General features: G+C 37.0%; 1 pseudogene; it reads right to left on the bottom strand.

Annotated features, from left to right (window-relative positions):
- Nucleotides 1-706: 706 nt before the first annotated feature.
- Nucleotides 707-21,887, bottom strand: LOC126691559 (protein NAP1-like; annotated as a pseudogene).
- Between the last annotated feature and the right edge of the window lie 1,176 nt (nucleotides 21,888-23,063).

The raw sequence follows: 23,063 nt of genomic DNA, 5'->3' as shown, positions 1-23,063 counted from the left end.
GCAAAATGTCAACTCAACAAAAATAAAATCATTTTATTAAAGGTTTTTTGTTTTTTGTTTTTTGTTTTTTGTTTTTTTTGGTAAACCCCGACTTTTAGTCATTAACTAAGCAGAAGTTTGCAAATAAAGTTTCTCATAATACAAACCCAAATTGTCATAGAAAAGAAGCTTACAAAGGTCCACAGCAGACTATCAAAAACAACAAAATCTTGCAATCCATTATAAGAAAAGCATGATATAAATTACTATTGTAAGCTTCAGAAACCTAGCCAAGCACTACTTAGGCATCAATATCTATTTCAACTTCCAAGAGACAGATTTATACATGATGTCAACCCATCCCTTGTAACCCAAAGCTCTGCATCAACATTGGTGGTCACCCCAATGTTTTGGGTAAATACTTTAATCCAAATTAAGACCACTATGGTCACGGATAAGGCCCCTCCTGGCCCATTTGGAACCTTTGACAGGATAGAAATAATATTGTGTTTAAGAACAACCCTTCAAACAGTGACTTGCGCAGAGACGTTAATTGTGTTGCCGGTGAATATTTGTTTTGTGATTCTCGGTCTGTAATGATCAAAGAGAATGCAGCGGGTTAATGTTAGGTAGAATAAACTTGAGATTGTCTAGTTTAAACTTAACACAGGTGGCTCATCTTTGGGCAATCCGGAGATGACTAATGGAGGGCTGTACAGGATACGAGTGAATGTTCATACTTCCCCAGGGGAAGCAACCATATTTCACAAATTTCTAGCTCTGATAAAAAGCTTGGAGGTTCAAGGAATGAAATAAATGGCATTAATTTACACGATCAAGGCTACCACAAAAAGGAAAGTAATTTCAGGTATACATTATGTCGAAAATTTTATGAACTATCTCAGTAACTATATATACATATAACTATCCTTGGGAATATATATATCATAATTTACCGCCCTCTTCTTTGTTGTTGGCCATCTTTCTACTTATACGCTATTGGGCCAGACCTAGAAACTGCAAACCTTGGTAATGGACTGGGACCTGTGCTTCCCGAAGTTGACCCTTCACCATGTTTTACTTTACGACTTGAGCTGTAATCCAGGGGCCCAGACCGGCGAACATTCCGGTGTTTGTTTTCATTCCCCCGAAAGTTTCCACTGTCATTATCATAAATGTGCTCCTGACTATTGGCCTGTTTGGAAGTTAAAAAATGGAGGGGGAGTAGAGTAAAGGGAGGGGGAGTAGTTCAATTACCTTGTTTGAGAGTTTTTTTAAGAAATGAGGGGGAGGGGTTTGGAGAGATTTAGAGGGGTTTCAACTACCTCTAACTCCTCATTTTTAATTCCCCCAAATTGGAGAGATTTGGAGGGAGAGTAGAGTAGATAAATTATTGATCAAATGAATTCCCTAATTTACCCTTTCTTAATTAACAAAATTACAAACATATAATCTTTGTTTGTTTTATGAGAAAATATATAATTTAATGCTAAAATTTTAGAAATTCAGAACCGGAAAAGCCACAAAAACAAACATTTTTCTGTTTCAAAAAGTGTAACTATGAGTTTTATTTTTCTAACAAACAAAATACACAATACTCAAATTTCAATTCCTTTCCCTTTTCCTCCATTTTCAAAGCACCCAAACAAAAATTAAAGCCACAAAAATTTTCTCAAAATCTCACAACTGTAACCTGAAAAAAGCATGAGAAATCAGACGCCGCCAAGTCGTGGGTCGTCGCCGACAACGTCCAAAGGACCACGATGCTCACGACACGGCGACGACGACGTCCAAAGGTCCACGATGCTCACGACTCGGCGGCGACGACGTCCAAAGGTCCACGACGCTCACGACTCGACGGCGACTATGTCCAAAGGTCCACGACACTCGCGGCGATCGGGATTGAGCTCAGGCCCTCAAGCTCGATCGAGCCTCAAGCCACTTCGTCGCCAATGAAGCACGACGGTGACTCTTCCCCTTTGATTCCGGAGAACTATCCCGACGACGACAACGAGGATCTTGCTTTGCTTGCTCTTCGTTCTCCAAGATCTCGCTTTTTTTTTTTTTTTTTTTGGGTTGTGTGCGTTTTGGGGGATTTGGTTTGTGTTTCTGTGAAATTTCTGTTTTTTTTTTTTTTTTACTCTACTTGTGCCTGTGTTTGGTTACTCAGAAAATGTGGAAAAGAAATGGGAATTTGGATTTTGGTTAGAGTTTTAAAAAACCTACTAAATTTGGCAATGTTTAGTATTTATTAATACTAATATAAACTATTTGTTTTCAAATATTCAGAGAACAGTTCAATTTTGACTGATTTTTACTCTTTTTTTTTTTTTAGTTTTTAGGTATACAATTTTTGTTTTTGAAACATTTTTATTTATTTATTCTTCTCAAAAAAAAAAAATCACTAACATATTCTACGATTTGGACAAATGATAATCAAGTTCAAAACTTTACAAAATTGATAAATTAATCATAAACTAATATTACAAATTCATTTTCAAAGAGGGGTAAATTTGTTTATTTTAATCATTTCCTCTCCTCTCCATCCTATTTTTTAAAACATCCAAACAAGGGGAAAGGTTAATTACTCCTTTCTCCCTTACTAATTTTAAAAACATCCAAACAAGGTGGAGGGGAATCATTCCCCTCTACTCTCCTCCCCACTACTCTCCTCCCCTCTACTCTCCTCCCTCTCTAAACTTCCAAATAGGCCATATATGATGATGATGCTGATTTAAAATAGCCTGAATCATTAGTGAGATACTGAGGAGTTGAGTCACCACGGCCCTGCCTTATTAAAGGGGATGCATGTGATAGTGATACAGCAGGAGAATGGCAGGGTGATACAGTTAGTAATGCCGGCAGTGTGGATGGATTATTCGTGTAGTACTGGCTATATATTGACCGAAGAATCGCATAAGGAATATGGAGTTCCAGAGAACTTCTTGGAAGGTATGGGGAGATATCACAAAGTTGATCTAGGAAGATAACCTGTGCTACAAGATGAGATCTGTGCAGAAAAGAGGAAGACATTAACAGTTTGGACAATTTACATATTAACACAAACCACCATATCACCAATGGTTAAACTGGAGAATTAGAGACCAAGCTGTGCAGAAAAATGTAGTCCAGCAGTGTCGTCATTTTTCTTTTTAGCCTAATTTCTACAAGAGCATTTTGAAACATGCCATATCAGTGTTTGAAAGGGCATTTGGACACATGCAGCAGAATATGAAATCATTCACATACCTGTTAGTTTCGCTCCAAGAATCTAGTATAATCCCTGCAGAGAATTTTACAAAGAGTTGCAATGTGGACTTTATGCTTGCTTCAGCTGACAAACGGCTCTGTATTTCAGAATCTAGTGTCTCATCAACATGCCCATTTGAGAAAGATCGTCTCTGCTGACGCTCACATTCTAGTCTAACAAACTCGCTTCCTGCAATCACAGCACTAATACACCTGCAGAAGAAATTTGATTGTCAAAGATAGCTAAACGTAATGAAAACCACTACAACATTTCATGTGCAGCTGACTATGGCTTAACTTTTCAGTTTAATATTCACAAAGGTATCTAGAAGAGTAGAAGGTAAAACACAGATATTTGTGCTATCAAATGTTGTAGTTCCAGAAGATCTAAGGCATATAGTGGGTTTAATTTATTTGCGTGTATGCATTTGTTAACTTTGGGTTTCAGATAGTATTTAACTAATAAGCATTCAAGAGTCCTTGTCATCGGCGTTATTCCAATTTATGGATAAATGACTGCATACCCACCTTGCCAAGCAATTGATATTGTTGTTGAAGCCCCCTGTTTCAACATTGAAGGCAGTGGTGTTCCAAACATTAGATGCCATGAAGGTGGCAAATAAATATGGTAACAGGCTCCACGAACCATCATTTGCACCCCCAACTTCTTCCAAGACTGACCTCACCCACTGGGAATCATGATCACAGACCACACCGACACTATTTGCCACTCCTTTCAATCTCCTAATTTCCTTCTTTTCAGGTATTTCATCAGGCACATGCTTAACTACCTCAGCTAGTAATGAATATATCAAGGGTGCACCTTCTTCAAGCACAGCTCCAGCAGCTTCAGCTAGAAGCCCATCAAAAGCCAGGGCTAGCCCAGCCTGAACACAAAATTCAATCACTGTATCCAAATCAACAACCTGTTTCATAGATGCCTCTCTCTCTATTCTGTCACCAGAATGCGGGCTGCCAGCTATTGCCTCTAGCACTTCACGGTTTGAGCGCAATGAGGTGTCAATGCAATTTAAAAGAGCAGCTGTGTGTTCTTTCAGCAGATGGTCTAGCCTGTCAACTCCATAGCCACCAAAAATACGAACAAAGGCCTGTAGTTCTCTCAGATCAGCAACTGAGTCTGCAAAGTATCCACCAACAGGCCTTGTGCTCTTGAAACATTTATGAATGGGTGCAAACAGGATTCCAGCACCTGATACATCTTTGATTATATTTTCTATGTACCAGTTACATACAGCTTCAGCAGCTGATCCAGTAGGTTGTTCTGTCACTTTTTCAAACAAGTGCAGAGAGGAAACTGGTCCTGAGAAGGCTTCTGTGAGCAAAACTTCTCTAATACCCTGAGAATGCTAATATGCTGCTCTGCAAGATGGACAATGCTGATATGTCTGCGAATCAGAGACTCCAAAATAGAAGGCCGTTGAAGATCATTATCAGTTTTAAGTACTGCAAGCAATCTCCTCCAAGTTCCCAAGGATGCATTCTCTCATATACTGCAGTTAATGATTGGTGTGTTAGGATCAAAATATCAAATTACAAGAATCTGTTAATGGTTTTATTGAATCCCAAACATGTGCATCAACATGCATGTATTTAATTACACACCCATATGCATTTGATGTGCATTTGATGTGATTTGATCATGAACTACTATTATTGTAAATATGTATGAATGAATAGATTGTGGATATTAACTGCAAAAGAAGCATGATGCTAAGCTGTCTTACAAAACAAATTCAGTAAGACCACTATATCAATAACAAGGAAAATAATAAAAGCTGACTTTTCTAAATGGTACAGGCTCCTATAAGTTGACATTTTAAAAATATTTTTAAGATTTAAGACTGTGAAACTCACCACATAATATACTAGAGGAAGATAAATGCTTTTCTATACTTTTACATTGTTGTAATCCCAAGTATTTCAAGCATTTTATATCATATCTTAATCTTTTATCTATTGTCATGCTTGTGCTGTAGCATTAATATTAAGAAGATCCAATAACTACCAGTTTTTGGCTTAGTCAAGATCCAGAGTTCCATAAAACAGCCAGCCAAAATCAAACCAAAAATCAGTTGCTTTCTCGAGATTAGAACCAAAACTATTTTATAATTTCATTAATTCAGGTGATGAACTACCTAGGCACCTGTTGGCAACCTTAAGTTCTTAAGTTGTGTTGCGTATTTGCATAACACATTTTAAAAATAAAATAAAATCCATTGCTCTAGGAGTGAATGTCTCTCAATGTGTGTTTGTGTCATTTAGAGTTTCTTCACATTCAAAGTATGGTACTCAATACCTCTGTTATCTTTATTTTTTTTGATAGATAATAAGAGTTTTATTGATGAAAAAGAACAATGCGTTTACGATTGTAAACACACTGCCCTTGAAACAGATACAGTCAAATCATAAGGAAAGACTAATAGAGTTACGGAAATCAGACAAGGCACTACAATGCGTAAGCCCCCAAATACGAGACCACTCAAACAAAGTCCTAACAAGCAAGGTCTTCAACTTATCTATAGAACTCTCAATGTCCTCAAAAGTTCGGGCATTGCGTTCCTTCCATACTAACCACATAAGGCAAGCTGGTACCAAATTCCAAACCTTTGAAGAGTAAGTTCCCAACCAATTCCTCCAAGCAAAAAGAAGATAAACAATAGTGTCCGGCATCACCCACTGAACCCCAAACATACTAAGGACCTCACTCCACAAAGCAGATGCAAACTTACAATGGATCAAAAGGTGATCCACAGTCTCCTCATCACACCTACATAAACAACACTAGTTGACAAGGGGCAAGGTCTTCTTAACCAGATTATCAATAGTAAGAATCCCACCCCTAGCAGCAGTCCATAAAAAGAAAGAGACCCTTTTAGGTACCTTTACACACCAAATGCTCTGCCAAGGGGGGGCTTTCAATAAAGCAATATAAAAGGATCGCACATCAAAAACACCATTACGATTCAATTACCAGATCAAAATGTCCTCCCCCTCCCCACTAGGAATCCTGGCAGAAACATGCCCATAGAAAGAATAAAACCTTCTCAACTCCCCTTCATTAAAATTACGTCGGAAACGGAAGTTCCAACTCCTACCTCCCCCGTCTGGTGCAAAGATTAACATGTCAGAAATCAGAGCTTCCTTAACCATAGCACATGCAAACAATTCCGGGTATAATTCCTTCAAAGGAGTAGGACCGCTCCAAGGGTCGTGCCAAAACCGAATACGATTGCCCTCTCCCGCTTCATACACCACATGACTAAAAAAATTGCCTGCACCTTTCTTGATATTCTTCCATAACCCACAACCATGAGTCCCTCTCACAAGTTTAGTGCACCAACCTCCACTATCCTCTCCATATTTGGTGGCTATTACCTGACGCCATAAATGAGTAACTTCCTTCCCAAATCGCCAAAGCCATTTCCCAAGTAGAGCTTGATTGAAAAGCCCAATCTTCCGAATCCCCAAACCCCCTATCTCCACCGGCCAAACAACCTTATCCCAAGCAACAAGCGGATATCGGAAAACATCATCAGAACTCCCCCACAGGAAATTCCTCTGAATCCTCTCCAATCTATTTGCTATGTGTTGCGGAATTGTAAACAGCGATAGATAATAAGTTGGGAGACTCGACAAAGTACTCTTCAATAAAGTAAGCCTACCTCCTTTTGACAAATACAGCCTCTTCCAGCCAGCAAGCTTTTTCTCCACCCTCTCTAAAATAGGATTCCAAATCGAAGCATCCTTAAAATGAGCCCCACGAGGCATTCCCAAATAAGACATAGGCAGACGCCCAACCTTACAACATAGAATGCGAGCCAAAGCACCCAAATTACCAACCTCACCAACTGGCACAATTTCACTCTTGCCAACATTTACTTTTAAGCTATGAAGCACGGGTGCGTTTCGGGACTCGGGTGCGGGTGCGGGTGCGGGTGCGGGTGCGGGTGCGGGACTCGGCAATTTTTGAAAAAATAGGGTGCGGGTGCGGCGGGACTCGGCGAATAAAAAATGATTAAAAATATTTTTATTTATATTTTTTATATATTTTTACTATTAAATTATTCTTAAAAAACACATTAATATACTTGATTCACAAAACAAAGAAAGAATAAGGCAAGAAACGCATCTGAGGTCAGAAATTCGGCCTCTCCGGCGAGTTTCAAGGCCGATTTCGGCCTGTTTCGGCCGTATCGGCCGTATCGGTCGCCGGCCGATATGTACCGATATGGCCGAAACAGGCCGAAATCGGCAGAAACAGGCCGGTTCGGCGTGAATCGAAGCCGATTCGGCCTGAATCGAGCCGCATCGGCGCGAATCGAGCCGAGTCGGCGCGAATCTGAGAAAAAAAAAAAAAAAAAAAAGCAGACGTGGCACCGACGCGCGGTCTACCGCGTCGGACGCCGCGTCCCGCGTCGCGCCGCGTCGGACTCTGGTGCGGCGCCCTCCCAGCCGCGTCCGTGCATTCTAGCTTTTAAGCCTGTAATAGCTTCAAAAAAGATCAACACCATCCTTATATATAATAATTGTTCCCTTGACGCGTCACAGAAAATAATAGCATCATCAGCAAACAATAGATGAGAGATATGCAAACCTCCTCTAGCATTGGGGCTTGCCTGAAACCCCCTAAGAAAGTCACCCTCTTCTGTCCTCCTCAATAACCTGCTCAACACTTCCATCACCAACAAGAACAAAAGAGGAGATAAAAGATCTCCTTGACGAAGACCACGAGAGCTACCAAAAAAGCCAGCCGGGGACCCATTAATAAGCACTGAGAAATGAACTGAAGTGATACAAGTCTTCATCCACCTCCCCCATTTCTCCCCAAAACCCATCCTCTCCATTAAGTAAAACAAAGCATTCCAATTTACATGGTCATAAGCCTTCTCTATATCCAACTTGATGATCACACCCGGAACACCACTCTTCAATCTACTATCCAAACATTCATTTGCTATAAGAACAGAATCCAGAATCTGTCTTCCCCCTACAAATGCATTCTGGGAGTTGGAAATAAGTTTGTCCAAAACTCTTCGAAGCCTAGAAGCCAACACTTTAGACAGAAGTTTGTACAAACTTCCCACAAGGCTAATGGGCCGAAAATCTTTAATATTGACAGCTTTAAACTTCTTAGGTATCAAACAAAGAAAAGTAGCATTCAAAGATTTTTCAAAGATGCATTGGCTATGAAAGTCTGCAAAAAAAGCCATAACATCCTCTTCTATCACACCCCAACACTTTTGGAAGAAAGCTATGGTAAAGCCATCAGGACCAGGAGCCTTATCACCCTCGGCCTCCTGAAGAGTAGCAATGATCTCCTCCCTATTAAACTCCCTTTCAAGAGAAAGCCTATCAAACTCATCCAAGCTAGCAAAATCTAACCCATCAACAGTGGGTCTCCAATCCTTAGGTTCCTAATAAAGACTCTTATAAAACCCCACCACTTGATCCTGAATATCTTATTCATCTTCATACATAATGCCATCAACCTCCACACCCCTCATGGTATTGGCTCGTCTATGTGAATTAGCAAGCCTGTGAAAAAACCTAGTGTTATTGTCCCCCTCCTTTAATCCGTGTAGATTGTCTATGAAGTTCAATTTTGAACTAAAACTACTGAGGATCAGATCCTATTAGGCAAAACATTTGCCTCCATTAGGGAGAATCCACAGTCAAACTGCTAAAAAGCAAACAAGTCAAATAATATGCACTTACATGAATCATTTGAAAAATTAAGCCTTACATTATTGTAAGAGTTAACGCTAATTGACAGCATATTTTGAAGAGACCAAATTTTTCATTTGTTAAATTACCGATTGTCCCAAAGGCTTAAGCTCTTGGGATGTGATAAATTTAATCATTTAATTAATACTTCTAAGTTTTAACACTCCCCCTTACGTGTGAGCCGAAACTACCTTTTAATAGGTAAGGCCTAACATGTGGTAATTTAAATGGGAGGTAGAGTGGAGGAGACAAAGATCGAACTCAGGACCTCCTACTCTAATACCATATTAAATTACCAATTGTCCCAAAAGCTTAAACTCTTGGGATATGGTAAATTTAATCATTTAACCAATACTTCTAAGTTCTAACATCGTTCTTGATTGGTCATCAAACACCGGGAAGGAAAAAAAAAAAAGGAAGAAGAAGAAGAAGAAAGATAGAAAGAGTGGGATTTGTTTTCAAGTGATTGAAAAAGCTGCCAAATAATGCACAAGATGGTGTTCCAAACACACAAGATTCAATGATGTCTAAGCAACTAAATTTTATTGAAAGGATCGTAAAATAGTAAGGCACAAAATTGATTTAATCAAAAGAGAGAAGGAAGCAACAAAAGAAGGAACTATCGTCAAAAAAGAAGAAAGACAATGGGAAAAAGAGGGGAGGGGCGGGCGCACTTGTAAAACACTTCTACACAATTTTGTTATCATCAAAGCAACAGGAAAGAAGTGAAAAGATTAAGGGAAAACAGATGGAAAGAATAAGAAGATAAAATGTTTTACCTCCCTCAAGACAAAGACATGGTTTAGAACACATATAGGCTCCATGTCATTCAAAACTGAGCACAGATTGGCCAGCCCCTGCATTGCAGCTTCTAACCTGCCATAATCGAAGAATTAGACATACAAAGTTGCAGACTCTTGAATTAAAAGAAAGCAAAAGAGAACTTGGCATTTGATTTAAAATAACATACATTTTTATAGAACTATCATTTTCAGGATAACTCTCATGGCCAGGCAAAGCATAGCCAGCTGATAACTTTGGGGATTTAGTTGAAGGATTTGAAACTCTTGATGCATAATTGATATAGGAAGCTGCCTGCTCTGGAAGAAGCTGAGAGATTTCTCCATAATTAGTATCATTAAACAGAAACAAGAGATCAAGTTCAAGTATTTCTTTATGTTACAACATGACATAAATGTATCAACCTGATTCTCAAGGGCACCAAATCCTCCTTCGGAATCAAGAATATTGATTAATCCCTCCAATCCTCCCATGATTGATTCAATGAGAGATTCAACATAAAGGACCGCATCCCGACCAATTTTCGTTACCTGCTTGCAGTATGGAGTAAAGTCACTTTAATTTCATTTTATCATTTTTCTATATGTGTGTGTATATGAAACACCTGATGAAGGATTCAATCAGGCAGCAAGAGCAAGTAGTAGATGGAAGCGAACATGAACTTGGTATAAGCATCACCTAAAAGACAACACTCATTACCCTGGCAGTATTGCCATCAGTTAAGTCACTATTGTTTGCAATGATGGAATCACATTTCCCAATCACGTTACACATTATCAAATATAAGGAAAAAAAGAATTTACATTCCACCTTATCTTAAAATGATGATTAAAAGCATATGGATAAACCTTGAAAGAATGAAACCTCTCGGAAGCGCAAATGATCCTGTTTTAGGCAGATTTGGCAAAACTACAACCATGGATTTAAAAACCAGACCGGACCAGGAACCTCGTACCAATCTGGTCCGGTAAAACTGCTCAAACCAGCCAAAACCGGTAAAAACCGGGAATCAGGTGAAAAAACAGTTCATTGACCGGTTCGGTTTTTAAAACCATTAATACAACATATTTCTTACTGATAAAAAAACATAGTAGCCACTATCTAAAGATTAGAACCATTTAGTGATGAAATATTAAAATGTTATGATATGTGGCTATTTTTAAGATATTGTGGGCTTCTAAGAAATCCAAAAAAAGAGGTCATAGCCAATGTACAAAACTCTCACTTTTTCTGGGATTTGAGAGACGTGATTGGTAGGTTGACAGACAACCTTGCCCCCAAAATATGAAAATTAAGGATGCATGGGAGTGGGAGGGGGAGAATTTCACCTCTTCCGGAACAATGGGAGAAGCACATTCTGGAAAACTACTAGCAACACCAAGCCATGCACAGCAATGCTGAGGACGTCCTTCTGGTCCAAACATGGTGTTCCTGAAGACCTATTACAACAATTAAGATCCTGGTCAGCAACACATAGCACTTTAATAGAATTTAATAGAATAAATAAATTCCATATCAATCAGACAATGTAATTTTTTTGGTTATAGTAAGGGGAGCCTAGCAAACAAGTTAAAGAAATAGAATGCAAGAAATTACAACTGTAAGGTGCTGGTGGTAGAAATAGAGCTTTTTAAGGCTCCCATGCTTTGATAATTGAGATTCCAGTTCATCAACACATTTGCATCAAAAAGCGAAAGAGATGCACATAAGCTATTATTGTCTCTTTTGCAGAAATCCAAGTATGCATTCGTTTCATCAATGCTCATCATATGTGAATTTTATCAATATAAGCTAACATGCTTCTGAACTAGTTCAACAGCTTTAAGCAAATAAACAACTTAGATATCACTTTGAGAATACGATGACCTAGCCCGCTAAACTTGGAAATGTCTCAAAAAATGCACTGAAAAGTGAAAACTAAGGGGCTGTTTGGATTTTTTTTTTTTTCATCACTTATCACTCCTCACTCAATTTTTGTCACTCATCACCCATCACTCATTACTTAAAATACCCCAATTTCCTATACCCACCCGTTTGGCACACTGTTTTCATTTTCTATCACTCAAATATTTCAACTTTTTGTGGGACCCATACCTGAGCACAAACCCGAACCCACATCTCTCAAAACATAAACACAAAACATAAACACTCCCAAAACATAAACACAAACCCAAACCCACATCTCTCAAAATGGTTGAAGCTTTTGTTCAATTACTCAGGCACAGATATACACAAAGAACTGTGTCTTAGACAGAAATCCAAAGAAGCAAAAGAGAAAATCTTCAAATTTGAAGAAGTGGGTTTCGAAGAAAAATAGGAACAGATAAAGAGGAAGGAAGAGTGACCCAATGGCGGCGTGACCTAGCGGCGTGACCCAACAGCGGCATGACCCAGCGGCGCGACCCAGCAGCGGCGTGACCCAGCGGCGCAACCCAGCGGCTCGACCCAGCCCTGTGACCCGCCCTCCATTCTCTTCCTCTCTTATTAGCTCCAAAAAAATCAAACCTCAAAAAATAAAAGCAGAGGGCAAAGCACAGAAAGCAAACAGCGCCGATCTGTTTTCAATCACTCTCCGTTTCCATCACTCTCTGTTTCTATCACTCTCCGTTTCTTTTTTTTCTTTTTTTCTTTTTTTTCTTCAACCCCCAATACCCACAAACGACAATCGGACCTGATGCAGCGATAATCGGACCTGCACAAATGATGATCGGACCTGATGCAGCGACGATCGGACCTGCAACGATCTCCACCGTCACCACCGGACGCAAAGACCAAACGGGTTCTGTGATGAAGAACAAAAAAAAAAAGAACTGCAGTGAAGACCAAATGGGTTCTGTGATTAAGAAAAAAAAAAAAAAAAAAGAAGAAGAAAGAAAGAATTGAATGGAGTGCAACGAAGACCAAAGAAAGAAGAGAGAAAAAAGAAAGAAAAGTGGAGAAGAAGGCAGTTGAAGAGACCCTCAAAAGCAGCGCTCACATGTGTTGCTCTGACAGTGGGTCCAGTTATGTGGATTTAATTACAAAAATGCCATTGAAAACTGAAAACACCTAAAATGTGTTTTCAGTTTCCATAACTCTGAAAAATCAGAGAATTGAGTGATGAAAACAAAAACAAGAAACATAGCCAAACAAGCTTTCTTGGAGTGGGTCCCACTTATTTTGAGTTATGAGTGATGGAAACAGAGTTATGGGTGATGGAAACACAAAATCCAAACAGCCCCTAAGATACTGGCGTATTCATACTAACCTTCTTTGTTTTCTAACATGTTATATAAAAAAAGGAACATGAAGTTCTTAAATATTGGATTTTTCTTTTTCTTTTTCTTTTTATGGCTAGATATTAAGTGTTAGATTGAAATCACTAGTGATGATTAAAAGTAGGAAAAAGGTACCTTCAAGCATTTCACCAAAAAAGATTCCAGCTTTAACTTACCTCTTTCCCTCTCATTTTCTTTTATGTGTGTGTGTGTGTGTAACATATGGATCATCTAAAAAAACTATACAGATAATTTTCTTTAAAATGTTTCTTGGAGTTCAAACAATACCTAGTATTCCTTTTTTTCCCCTTGACTATTAAGCTCTAAGAATCCCTATTTCCAAATTGAAAACCATGAGTCTTCTTTTCAGTGCAACTGCAATATTAATTTTGATTGTTGTAACTTATTGCAACATTAGACTATGATATTTAGCAAACTAATCAAAGTCAGATATATAGAACACCTGGACCAATTGTAAGCAGCATTTCCCTCTGATAATAATCCTTCCTTGCCAGTGGAGACTGTAGCTTTCTCCAAATGTCTTATGTTTATGTTAGACCGAGAAGATGTGACTATCATCAAAATCGTTAACCAATCCTTTCGGAAATCCTGATTAATTACCACAAATAATTATTTATCCATAATGTGCCAATAAAGAAGCCAGTACAAAAATGAGAACTATGATACTTACAAAACAATGAGGACAATTTTCAAACAAGACTAACTTCAAAGCAATTCAGCTTAGAGTGAGTTACAAAATAAGCATATCTAGAAACAACACACAAGTTGTGTGCAAGATAAAATATAAAACAGCTGCACTACAAACTCTTTGAGTGCAAATTACATATCTAATGTAATTTGTAGACTGTTGTGGCAATTCATTAAACACGCTACATAAGAAATCCTCTAGTCGAAAGAGTGCAAGTTTTCTCTTTTCTGTGATCTAATATAGTCAGGGAGAAAGGGAGGATTCCATAGCTGACACCAAAAGTTTGAGACTGAGACTGTGGTTGTTATGTTTCTATTGCCTTCTCACAAATATACACATCCATTTATATGTACAAGGGGCTTCGTAGTTCCCTTTGCATTTCCTGTCCAATCTTCTCTATTATCTCTCATCCTTCCAGTTGTCTTATCATGCATGATAAGAGACCACTTTTAATTATATCAATGACCTCTCTTGCATTATTATAAAACACAAAGTCTGAATAACCTAAAAGGAAAAGCTTCAAGATATACAAAAACACACACTCAAATATGAGAAACTAATTGAAATCTCTGGGGCTTTTGACATAAACAAATAACCTCAGTTAACATGTTTATTAGATCACACATATTTGTCACTATGTTTTGTTACTAAGTAATTTATTTATACGAGACTTTTACCCAAAGGAGGTGACGAACAAAATTACAGACCCATAGCAGGTCAGTAAAGTTTCAGAAACCTCAGAAGATTTCTGATATGCAACATTTACTTAATAAAAATAGAACACAGTCTGCAGAGATAACTTACGGATAGATCACATGCGATGGCAGAAATATTTTCACCCTGAGGTTTTGGAATGTTTTCAAGGTGTTGAACAATTTGCTGAAGAAGTCCTTTTAAGCCTGCATCTAAGTCAAGCGCCACCATTCCCGGAGTGCCCAGCAAGAAACGGATTCTACCAGCACAGGAAGAAAGATATGACAATGCATAACCTCGAATTGCTGCATACAAGTATGAAAAAAAGTATAAAATATACTTTAAATTTATATGAGAGATCTCTGGCTGTAGTAACAAAACAACATAGCATATTATCTAGTTGCAGCTCAGCAAAGTTTATCAGTCATATCAGATAAAATCTACATGAAAGCATTCATGTTATATCCAAGTGAAGCCCAGAAGACTGAGTATTCATGTTTAGTTTACTTGTCTTGCAGACTTGCACTGTTGATATGCTGCTCTGAAGGCAGTGGATGATTAACTAAACCATCACTCTACTAAATTACTATGGACCAAAACAAAAATTAATATTTTTTTTCATGCAAAGTAGCACAGTAATGCCATCTTAAGATATATATTATGTGGTGATAATTAAAATCACAAAGCCAATCATGGAATGGGTGGCGAATTACTGAGGCTCAAAAGTGAATATGAACCTTCTGAGAAGAGGGACCAGGGTTAATTTATTTTAATTTTTGGTACTAAATTATCAGATGGTCCTCTCAATTAATTCAGACTTTCAGAAGCTTAAAAAGGTAAATCATATCTAAATCTGCACGTAAACAACAATTAAAAATCAACAAGGTTATTCAACATTCTAAATTCACTAGTGTAATGTCTGAACATCTCAATAGTAGAAAGTTATCCCTCCAAACGCATTTCACAATTTTTATTATTTGTATTTGGTACAAATTAGCCAAGGACTTGAGTCATTATAAACTATCTTAGAAGGAAACAAGTTACATATAACTTCTTGCTAGGGAGAAAAAACTATATATATATATATATATATATAAAACAATAAATTTAACCTGCAAATAATAAAAACTCTAACCTGCAATATACTTGCGCACTAAACAGCATAGGCGATCAATTCCATCTAATAGGAACCCAGTGGTTGGATCACTTTGATCCTGAAACAAAGGTCATGGTGGTTAAAGTCAAGCACTTCATTAGCTGGTTCGCAAACAAGGACTAGTGGTAACTGGTGCAACCAATAAAGGGAAGGAAAACTTCACTTACTATGTCCACTGGTACCGTTCGTGCAGCCTTCGATTTTGATGATGCAATTCCTACATGTTGGAAATACCATATGACCTCAGATTGAGCAAAAGCCAAGGCAGAAAACACCATCTGTAGGAAATATTAAATCTTTAGAGAATGCATCATTCAGCACTACAAAAGTACTAATGAGTCAATTTTATATCTAAGTACTTTACATGCAAAAACAACTCGAACTCATTGACAAAGTGAGCATAAGGAGGAAATAAAACCAATTAGTAGATCCAAGGGCTCTAAGAAATTTAATATCAATGTCATTGTAAGGACCACCTGCCCATATCCTAACTCATCCAGAAATGTAATTGACTTAACAGTTTTACTGGAAAAAAAAGACTAAGAGTTTCAGTGTGGGATAGGATGGCAGGTGAGCCACCCAATCAGAAGTAGGGCTATGACCGAGTTGAGTCAAGCCAAGTATTTAAAGTTAATAATTTGTTTATTTAATTTATTTCGATCACAAACCAAGTTGAAGCTCACCACCAAGTTTTACAATTCCTCATGATTCATTTGTTTTTTGAACAAGCTCAAGCTTGTTGATGAGTGGCTTGATTAACTTATTCTCTTTTTTTTGGGGTAGGGTAAAACCTATGTACAATTCCTATGGTGACATACCTTAGGTTCCCCAAATAAATTCAACCATATGTTTGCATTGGCCACATTAGCCAATAAGTCACATTCAAGTAATGCTATATGTCTGCGTGTTTGGGTGGGTGGGTGCACTACAGTCTACAGAACTTCTAGCATGTCACACAATTTCCAATACCTCATTTAATGAAGTTTGTGACGTTTACCTGAATGTTTGGAGCTAATAAACTAGGCTGATCGGTAAAGAAAAGCACCATTCTTCCAATCTCTTGCTTCAATAATATTCTCCTCTCACGATGTATGGCATCACAAGACACATGCTTGCTCATGCACTTCACTGAAATGATCAACCAACATTACTATATCATATTCAATGCTTGCTGATGGAGCCATAAAAATCAAAGAGGTTAGATAAACATAAATAAATAAATAAAACCCGGTATTCTGATGGATATTTGAAACATGAGGAAAAAAATTTTACCATTCAACATCAACAGGAAAGGTTGTTTATGAGAAAATGAAAATTATGGCTGCTATTTTTATAGTTGCTTCTTTATATATATATATATATATATATATATTATCAGCTGAGATATATGATGAACATACCTTTTTTCTCTTATATAGAAAACCAAGAGAAAAAAACCAAAAAAATAATGACTCAATAGGCCTATCTTTTCCTCTAATGTTTGTGGTGTCTTTCTGATAGTTCTGTGGGGTGTGAACATTAAAGTGCAGTTTTAAATAAATGAAAATTATATGGCACGATATTTTTTTAAGAGATCTAAAAATCTATTTGCCAATGACATTGAAATCAGTCTTCTATTGACACATGTACATTGGACATATATCAGCAACAAAATGGTTACATAACATTATGGAATTACTAAGATCTTAACCAAAATTATTAATATCATCTTGTACCAGCCAAAAAGGCCAGAATATATCATACCATTCACCAAACTGGTTCTCACAATTCATTACCCCCTGGAAATGTATAGCTTAAACTTTTGGAGTGTTTCTACTGGCCATTTCAGTGAATTTCGGGCATCTCAGCCAGTAACAAAATTGTCGGACCAGTATCAAAACTTAATATAGGCCGATGAGCTATCCTATATAAAAATTGAACCCACCAATTTTATTTGTAATCCAGCATGTAGGCCTGGATGAAAGTTCTAATATTATCTATATTTATTCATTAGTCTAATCCTACTAACATATATATATATATATATATATATTAACTTGGGTTTAAACTATAAAAAATTTGTATACATGCTAGCTACAAGCCTACAACACCTAAATGCGCTCAAGTCCATGTCAAATACACCATGCTTACTTCATGAATCTGTTGCCTCCCAGTGGACTCTTGCATATATACTAGTATAAGCCATTTTTATAAATATTGCAAACTTAATTTATTAATTGCATTGCTAGCACCATGTATATAGGATACACTTTCCATAATGCATGCTTATCATAGATTTACATACTTTTTCTTTCTCATGATATAAGCTGAATTCAAATGTAAACTTTATTACATAATAAGAGCAAAAAGGAACAGAGCAATGTCTGGGGTTTACCATGGCAATATCAATGCTAGCGACGCGAAGCAGCTCATCAGGACAAACAAGATACCCAAACAATACCCATTCTCGGTAAGAAGTAACATTTGCTAGATCTTGTGCTCTCTGCAGGGGGATAATGGCATAAGAAGTGCAGTGTAGTAAACAGTAATACCACTGACAAAAAAGTTGCAAATTGTGACCTATCTCAAAATCATCAAAAGCAAACAGAATCTACCATTGGGTGAGCCGAATTTGTGAGTATATCTGGATATCGAGGATGATATGGACTCAAAAATCCCTCATTTCTAAGCTTCCTTGTATCTGTTGATAGAAAAATAACAGGACCGACTGCCTCTAGTACCTGGAAAAGGAAATTGAAACTTCCATTGTAGTTTTTGAAAGGAATGCCTCTGGCAGAAGTTTCTCAATGCAAAAGAAAAATGTGATCGACTAAATAAAAGTCACTTGAAAGATTTAGAAGGCATTTCAAATGATCAAGCATTGAAACTTGAAGACACTATAACTTTGAGATCATTTGAACAACCATCCCACATCAAACTTGACAGTGAATCTCAAAGAACTAGGCATCCTAATTCAACAGTACCTATATAACAAAGACAATTCTTCTCCATAACAGCACATGCAATGCTAGAAGTCTTGCAGTGCATTTTGTTTTGGGAAGCCATTGCAAATATTAAGACCACATCAACCTGCTTGCCAAAAGAAAACTGGATATATGCAAAAAGTCAAACCCCCCCCCCCCCCCACCCCGCCAAAACGCCTTTTCAATTAACAACATGCACCATCACCTCATCCACAAAAACTTCAATCATCAAGCCCCCAATACACAGAAAACAAAGCCTCCATTTATCAGATGACCAATTAGAACAATGAAGGCATTTCCAAAGCCTCCTCACTGACAGCTAATGATCATGAATTTCAAGCATAAATGAGAAGACCCAAAGATATATCATCCAAGACCAGATGAAAGCCCCAAAACCTACTACAACTGAGATCCCAATCTTAAAATCTGACCTTGCTCTGATCATTGCTTCTACGGAGCCACTGCACTTATGTCACAAAATTCTACCGAAGCAAATATTTAGCAGTAACCTCTTTCAATATTTGCCTCTTCATTCTCATTTCTCCATATCACTTACCCAGGAAAGCCATTTCAAAGATCTAATAGTTAATTATTTCAAATCTTCAAACTTCACCAACTGAAATCTTTGCCTAAGCAAATAAAATGACATTTGACTTCCAGTCCTCTTCAGATCCAGAAAAAGTTCCTGAACATTTTTCCTATTGATTTTTTTTTTTTTGGAGATATGGAATAAGGAAGGAGGGGAGAAAAACCAAGTATGTTGGAGAAGGATCTTAGAATAAGCACCAACTTCCCACCCTCAAACAGGAACAGACTTCCACATTTCTAACTTCCTAGTTTCAACAATAAGGAATCCACATACACGACCATTGTAGATACATTATTTCAGTTCATAATTTTTTTTCTTTCTGAATTTAATGACAGAAATTTTCTTTTCTATGATGATTGAGGCAAAAATAGTAGAAGAGGAGGGTTTCTTTTTTGTAATTTTGACATATTGCAAACCAGGACATGTGGATGATTTTTAAGATTATCACCTCCCAACTATTATATATTTTCACTTAGACTGATTCCACTTGTAAGAATTCGTTCACAAGTACAGCAGGAGCACAAAACTGTCATAAGATGATCATCTTATCAAATAAAATGAGAAATACAACTAAACATCATTTTAAAAGTATTTTGATGAGTAAAGAATGATATTAACCTCCCCAATACGTGGGCTCACAAAATTTAGGTCCTCTTGTAATCCTTTCAGTGGTGGATCGTAAGAGTATATAAATTGAACCGACCTGAAATCCAGAAACAGAAAGATATATGGTGTGATGCATCAGTTGAGAACAAAAATCATATGACAGTTTTTATCTTTTGTTAGTAGACCCGAAACCCATAACCTCACCCCCACCCCCCTCCCCACATTGTTGATACAAGGAGAAGAGAAGCTCACTGGCAAATCATATGACAGTTATCCTTTCAAATATTAAGAAAATAAATAAATAAAGAAGTATTATCTGCAACTGGCCAATAAATGTGAATCTAAGCATCTAAAAGAGTGTTTTCCTTCTCCTAAAGATTGTTATGTTATAATACATACAGAGTACATACCAAGCAACCATGATAAAGATGATTCCCTCTTTTGGGTAGCCAAACACAAATCATACCGATACACCCTTATTGGTTTGAAATTGTGACCTCACCATCTGCCCATTGTATATAGCAGTAGATTCCATTTGGTTCCAAGACCATTGGCCCATAACAAAAATTATGACAAGTCACAACTACTATTTATCACAAAAAGGATAAGCACAAGCTTTAAACACTATATGCAGATCATAGGGCCACATGGGCATGAATATGGTGGGCATCACTTGTTCATGTGTGAAACATAACAAAAAGATTCTCTTCAAAAGAAAGAGTCACACCCATTCAGTTACAAACACAGTACAACCTCTAAAAACTTCCTCTGCTCTTCTACTATAAGCAGCAAAGTAAATGGAATCCTTATTTATTCCAGTCAATGACTTGGACGTAGAGAGTTCCCTCCAAACATCTTTGGACATCAGGTTACATGCCTGATGCCACTAACAAAATTATAAGCTAGCTGTACAGCGTATAATCAGTAAAGAAAAAGGAAAATTCAAGATACTCCTATATTCATAATAACAAACCCTTCTAGGAGCACCAACATAATTTTGAAAAGTAGAAGTATATCCTACCTATAGTAAAAATCACAATCTCAGTCGTTATTTGATATGGCATGTAATAGGTTATAGATTTGAAGCACCATTTTCCTTGGTATCTGTTATGAAAGCATTGCATTAGCACAAATAAAAACATGCTGTATAGTACATGACTATACACATACATGGTTAAGACAAAGCAGTCAAAAGGTTTCAACTAGAGGACTTTTTTTTTTTTACATCAAAGTTAGAAAACTAGAGGACTTTTAAGAGAAGAATAAACAGGAAGAAAATGAAAGACAGATAAATGAAACACAATGGAAAGTTGACTTGCCTTCTCAGACAAAAGGTTAACACGGACAAAGGAACAAAAGAGGTCCATAAATGCATGTAGTATAAGCGAGTTCTGATGGGGCTGCAAAATACTGTCTTAAGTTAACAAGCATAGCCTTGATGATTTTTGTCAAGAAATAATTACTCTAGCAATTTAAGTAGTCAGAGAACAAAGTAGAGTTTTATTATTTCAGCACCCCCTCATGTGAGACCCAAACGTGGGCATCAAAACCTTATCAAACATTTATCATTACAAATGTACAGGGACTTCCTCTTGCACCACATTAATAATCAATTACTCTAAACTTACCCTAATCACTTTTTTGTGAAATAGTTAACAAAAGAGGTATAACAGCAATACGGAATATGATGCTCAAGATAGAGCTTGAGTTTCCTCCTGCACTAAAAAAATATGACTCAGAAAATTTGGACTATAAATTGATTTTGCATCCCCACTACCTTCAGTTGTTCACTTTTTATTCTTCTAGCATCCTAAGACTGTTCAAATAGCCTTTGCACAAACCATCCACCTCTCCCAGAGTGACACTTTTTTCAAATACATCTTTTGCAACATCCATTCAAGGAAACAATTTTAAAACACATAGAGAGAGGAAGATCATTACACTAGGAGAGGTCAAGGTTTCTATGAAGAGCCTAAAAGTTAGTTCAAACAACCCTACAGATAATAGGACATAGAAGTGAGAACTCAAAAGCTTTAGTAAACCATATGTTCTCAGTCAGATTTTCAAATGGAAGAGGAAGCTCAATGTCTGTCTTGTACCTTGTTCCCATGGCAAGCACCATACAACTATTGGTTGCCATTTCTCAGAAGTTGACAACTGAGCTTTCTAGAGTGACCAGTTGCTAACAGTTTCCACTCATCAAGTCTACATCCATAACATATATTTTGAACAGTGAAATCGAACTTAGCTCAGCTCAGCAGAACCACATTTTTCTTTCCTCATCAACCAAACAGTGCACAGAATTAGTAAGTTTTCATAAATTTCCAGCACATGTCACAAATTCTCCATTTAATGCCGAGAAAATCTGAGAAAAGCGAACACAACAAAATTTCCAAAAAAATCTGAATTGAACTCAGCTCAAGCTAAGCAGAACCTTTTCAATCTTTTCTCAGCAACCAAACAGAGCATAAAATTAGCAACTCTACATAAATAGCCAGCACATAGTCACAAAATTCTCTGTTTGGATGCTGAGAAAACGTGAGAAAAGTGAACGAAACAAAATTTTCAAAAATACATGAATCAAACTTAGCTCAAGCTAAGCAGAAAGTAAATTTCGGGAGTCAACATTGCTATCTTTTAGTAATTTTGAATTTTCTCAGCAACCAAACAAAGCATAAGGAGTCAGAGAGAGAGAGAGAGAGTACAATTTAGAGGTCGAGAGTTGAGATTGATGGATTGAGAGAATGAATTGAAGCTCAGATCTGAGTCTGTCTGTCTCTCTCTCTGTGTCCATTTAATACATCAAAGCACAGTGTTTTAGAGAGAGAAAGAGTGGAGTGGTAGTTGGTGTAAAAAAAAGCAAGCAGAATTTTGCTTCTGCTGAAATTTTAGTTTTAGATTTTAAGAGCAGTGATAGTTACACTGTTTATCACTATTTCAATTATAATTACATACTCTTGTTTTCACCATATTACAATTGTAACTGAATTAACTCTTGTTTTCACCATTTTACAATTATAAGTATTTATTATACTTGTGTTTGTACATGAAATTAATATTCTACTATTTTAAAGAGCTTTTAAATTTAATTTGATAAGCGGGTTCTAACAGTTCAATTGGTAAAATTTTTGATAATTGAATAAGAAATTTGAGGTTAAAAAAATGATTTGATAAGATAAATGGATTATGAATTGTTTGTTTAAAAACGGTGTTTTTCATTTTTGTCAATTTTTCCTATTTGATTAAGAAGGAAAAATGAATAATATCCATCTTAAAAGAAGGAAAAGAATAATGTAACCATGTAAGAGATAGTTAT

Source organism: Quercus robur, chromosome 7, assembly GCF_932294415.1.
Source record: "Quercus robur chromosome 7, dhQueRobu3.1, whole genome shotgun sequence".
NCBI classification, from domain to species: domain Eukaryota; kingdom Viridiplantae; phylum Streptophyta; class Magnoliopsida; order Fagales; family Fagaceae; genus Quercus; species Quercus robur.
Note: the sequence above shows the minus strand (reverse complement) of the source record. Positions and strands in the feature narration are given on the sequence as shown.